The sequence below is a fragment of the Sapajus apella genome, unplaced genomic scaffold (genome assembly GCF_009761245.1).
Source record: "Sapajus apella isolate SASKATOON/1434 unplaced genomic scaffold, GSC_monkey_1.0 scaffold62, whole genome shotgun sequence".
Classification (NCBI taxonomy): Eukaryota; Metazoa; Chordata; class Mammalia; order Primates; family Cebidae; genus Sapajus; species Sapajus apella.
The window spans coordinates 3,290,021-3,295,039 of NW_022437002.1; positions in this window are offsets into that span (position 1 = coordinate 3,290,021).

Here is a 5,019-nt window from a genome sequence, read left to right on the forward strand (position 1 = left end):
TTCTAGTTCCATTTCCGTTCCCAGATCTGCTCCTCACCCAGCCTCTCCCCTGAGGGCCTGGCCACATTTTCCACCTTCCCTCTTTCCTTTTACTGGCATTAATTGAGCCCTGACTGCATACACACTCCTGGGAGCCAGAGTTGAGACCTGCAGCACTGTTCCAGATCCCTAGAGCTTCACCGCCCAGGGAACAGATAGGCTCCCAAGAGCATGCCAGTGAGATGGGTGATGGCAGAGGTCTGCCCAGGTGGATGGAGGGAGCCCCTACCCTGGGCTGCAGTAAGGAGAGAGTCAGAAAAATTTTCCCAGCAGATTGCCTTCTCCAAGCCACCCCAAAATGCCCTCAAACTGGACACATCTCAAATCACATAATCGTCCCTGTCCTACTCCTAACTCCCTAAATTCACCTTGGCAATTAGCGCCACGCAAGTGGAATTTCCTAGGTCATCCTCCAGGCTTCCCTACAATGGTATCTGATCTGCCCTTACATTCTGTTTATTTATTTATTTATTTATTTTTTTGTTTCTTTTTGTGCCCTTACATTCTGTAAACTGTACTTTCCAACCAACATTTATGAAATACCTACTATGTGCCAAGTTCTCTGCTGGGGATAAGGGAACAAAATCGGACAAAATCTGCAGTTATTGAGCAGTCTAGTGAGGGACTGTTATTAAAACAAGGAAATACACAAATAAATACATAACTAAAGTTCTGATGAATACTCTAAAGAATATTCAAGAAGAGGCAGGGCGCAGTGGCTTGCCTATAATTTCAGCACTTTGGGAGGCTAAGGTGGGTGGATCACCTGAGGTCAGGAGTTCGAAACCAGCCTGACCAAGACGGTGAAACCCAGTCTCTACTAAAAATACAAAAATTAAGCCAGGCATGATGGTTCATGCCTGTAATCCTAGCACTTTGGGAGGCCAAGGTGGGCAGATCATGAGGTCAGGAGTTTGAGACCAGCCTGGCCAACATTGAGAAACCCCATCTCTACTAAAAATACAAAAATTAGCAGAGTGTGGTGTCAGAAACCTGTAATTCCAGCTACTCAGGAGGCTGAAGCAGGAGAATCACTTCAACCCGGGAGGAGCAGGTTACAGTGAGCTGATATCATGCCACTTCACTCCAGCCTGGACAAAAAAAGAGCGAAACTTCATCTCAAAAACAAACAAAAATACAAAAATTAGCCAGGAATGGCATTGGGTGCCTGTAATCCCAGCTACTTGGGAGGTCAAGGCAGGAAAATCACTTGAACCTGGAGGCAGAGGTTGCAGTGAGCTGAGATTGGGCCACTGCACTCCAGCCTGGGTGACAAGAGTGAAATTCTGTCAATAAATAAATAAATAAATAAAAGCCGGGCATGGTGGCTCACGCCTGTAATCCCAGCACTTTGGGAGGCTGAGGTGGGCAGATCTCCTGAGGTCAGGAGTTTGATACCAGCCTGGCCAACATAGTGAAACCCCGTCTCTACCAAAAATACAAAAATTAGCTGGGTGTGGTGGTAGGTGCCTATAATCCTAGCTACTCAGGAGGCTGAGGCAGGAGAATTGCTTGAACCCGGGAGGTGCAGTTTGCAGTGAGCCGAGATTGGGCCACTGCACTCCAGCCTGGGCAACAAGAGTGAAACTCCATCTCAAAAAAAAAAAAAAAAAACTGAAGGAGAAAAGAGAGAATAATAGGGGCATAATTTAGGTTTGGGGACCAGAAAACACCTCTTTGAGGAAATGACACAGATACTCACAGGACAATAGGAAGGAAGGAGAGGCAGTGGAGCAAAAAGTGTTCTGGTGGGAGAAACAGAAGGTTCTTATTCTTTCCCTTCCTCTCCACAGTCACTAGCCCTCTTGATTCGAGAGACAGGAAGTATGGTAAGATGCTTGAACCTGGGAGGCGGAGGTTGCAGTGAGCCGAGATCATGCCACTGCACTCTAGCCTGGGCAACAAGAGCAAAATTCCATCTAAAAAAAAAAAAAAAAAAAAGATGGGTCCCTTCACAGGTCTGCCTCTTCCACCCATTCTGCAGGATACCACTTTGTATTATAAAAGACAGGATATTCCCACAGTTGAATATCCTATGTGTGCTGAGGTTTTCACTAGGATCAATAAGCTAACAGTGGGAACTTTTTTCTTTTTTTGAGATAGGGTCTCACTCTATTGTCCAGGCTGGAGTGCAGTAGCAAGATCACGACTCAGTGCAGCCTTGACCTCCCAGGCTCATTTGATCTTCCCACCTCAGCCTCATGAGTAGCTGGGACTACATGCATGTACCACCATGCCTAACTAATTTTTGTATTTTTTGTAGAGACAGGGTTTCGCCATGTTGATCTCAAACTCCCGGGCTCAAGCAATCCGCCTGCCTTGGCCTCCCAAAGTGCTGGGATTACAAGTGTGAGCCACAGTGCCCGGCAGAACAGTAGGAAATTTTCTCAGCCGTGCTTGGCAAATAACAGCTGTGTCCAACCAGGTTCCCTGACTAGACAGGCTTCCAGGAGTCTGTGAAGTTGCTGAAATAATACGCAAAGCATCCTGTGAGCAGCTGTGCCTTTTTCTGGGGAGACGCACAGCTTTCATCAGGTTCTCCAAAGAGTCCATTTCCCACAAAAGAATAGAACCGCCTCCACAAAGGCTCCGCCCAGATGTAACGTTCTCTACCAGATCCTCTGCAGGGATTCTTCCAGATAGAATCTCTGCCAGTTACCTCTGTGAGTCTACCAATGCAACTCAGTAACAAAAAAAATAATAGCTACCATTTATTGAGTGCTTTCTCATAGCCAAGCTCTCTACATACATTATCTCATTTAATCCCTGTGGTAACAGTGGATTCCACTGGGGCTCTGACTACCCCTGCCGGCTCATGACTATGTCATGTCATGACTGTAACCCTCTATTCCAAGGCCTGGCTGACTCACTCATAAGTCTGTCCTATAGGACTGGGGATGGCCTGCCTGTCCTCAGTATAACTAACCTCTGCCCCTGGCTCATTCCTGCTTAGTCCAAGTGCAGCCCTGATGAATTCACGCACACTTGAAGCCCTCTCGTACTTCCGCTCTTAAGAAACCGCGTCATAAATTATCTGTACAGCCTACAGGGCTAGGATCATGGCAGGAATCAGCAAATGTATAGCGAATGAATAATTGCACACCCAGCACTCCTTTCTTCCCTGCTTCAGTGCCCAGCATATCTTGGGCCCTCTTTACCACCTGGAAGTCAGGGTTGTGAGGAGGAAGGCAGCCTGACTGTAAGGACAGATAGAAACATCTTTGGCAAGAAGTTGGAGGGGCTAGGAGCTGGGGATCACATCAATATTCACCTTGAAGGATGACTAACCCTTGGGCCAAGGAAAGGCTATGGGGAGAATGAGCACGGTTTGGAAATAAAGGACAGAGGTGATTCAGATCACACCCACGCGTCCTGAGTGAGAAGACAGAGGCATGGTCAGCCCCAGAGAGAAGCACGGTAAGTACTGCTGGAGGTGATGAGATTTTTTTTGTTTTTGAAATGGAGCCTCGCTCTGTTGCCAAGCTGGAGTGCAGTGGGGCAATCTCGGCCCACTGCAACCTCCACCTCCAGGTTCGCACGATTCACCTGCCTCAGCCTCCCAAGTAGCTGAGATTACATGTGCCCGCCACTATGCCCAGCTAATTTTTTTAATTTTGGTAGAGACAGGGGTTTCACCACGTTGGCCAGGATGGTCTCGATCTCTTGACCTTGTGATCTACCAGCCTTGGCCTCCCAAAGTGCTGGGATTACAGGCATGAGCCAGGGCGCTTAGCCTTCTAGGAGGTTAAGAAGTTCCTCCTCTGCCTTAAACCAAGGCTTGTCAGTGTTTGAATCTTCCACCATTAGTCTCTCTGCGGGTGAAAACACTAAAGGCTTCTGAGAAAGTTCATTTATAAGATAGCTGAGTGTTAAATCTAATAATTTCCCCTTCTTTCAAGTTAGAGAACTGAACATGCTCACTAATTATAGCCTCTGGGATGTTTTCTGTCATCAGCCAAATTCTTCACACCAACTGGGTGGCCAGCAATCCAGTTCAGTTCTGACACTAGCTGTTAGGAGTTAGTGTAGACCCCACAGGTTAAGGACTCAGTTCGTCGAGACTGCCCCTACTTCAGACGCCAGTCACAAGTCTCTGGCCACCCACCTAAACTGCCGATAAACTGGTTATAAATTGAGGGTCCCCATGATCCCCTCCTCAGTTCTAATAGTTTGCTAGAAGGGCTCACAGGATTCAGGAAGTCACTTTACTTACGTTTGTGGGTTTATTATAAGGCATACTAATGAGCAGCTAGACGAAGTACACAGGGTGAGCTTCAGAAGAGTCCCAAATGCAGGAGTTTTTGCCCCTGTAAAGTCAGGAAGCACCACCCTCCTGGCCTGTGGATGCATTCACCAACCCAGAAGCTCCCTGAATCTCATTGCGCAAGAGTTTTCATATAGCTCCATCTTCAGCACCACCCGCATTCCCAGAGGCCAGTGGGTGGCACTGAAATTTCCAGCCTTCTAATCACTTGGTCTTTCTGCTGACTGGTCCCATTCCTAGATCTAGGGGCTCTACCTAAGTCACCTCATTAGGGTAAACTCAAGTGTGATAGAAAGGGGCTTATGAATAACAAAAAACACTCCTCGCTCAGGGAATTCCTAGGGTTTTAGGAATTTTGTGCCAAGATCCAGAGACAAAGACCAAATATGCTTTTGTATTATACCACTATAGCCAAAACTTATCAAGAATAATGTGCCAGGCCGGGTGCAGTGGCTCATGCCTGTAATCCCAACACTTCAGCAGGCTGAGGTGGGAAGATTGCTTGAGCCCAGGAGTTCGAGATTATCCTGGGCAACATAGCGAGACCCTGTCTCTACAAAAAATTTTTTAAAAATTAGTTAGGTGTGGTGGTGCAAGCCTGTAGTTCCAGCTATTTGAGCCCAGGGGTTTGACGCCGCAGCAGGCCATGATCGCACCACTGTACTGCAGCCTGGGTGGCACAGTAAGACCCTGCCTTAAAAAAAAAAAACAAAAAA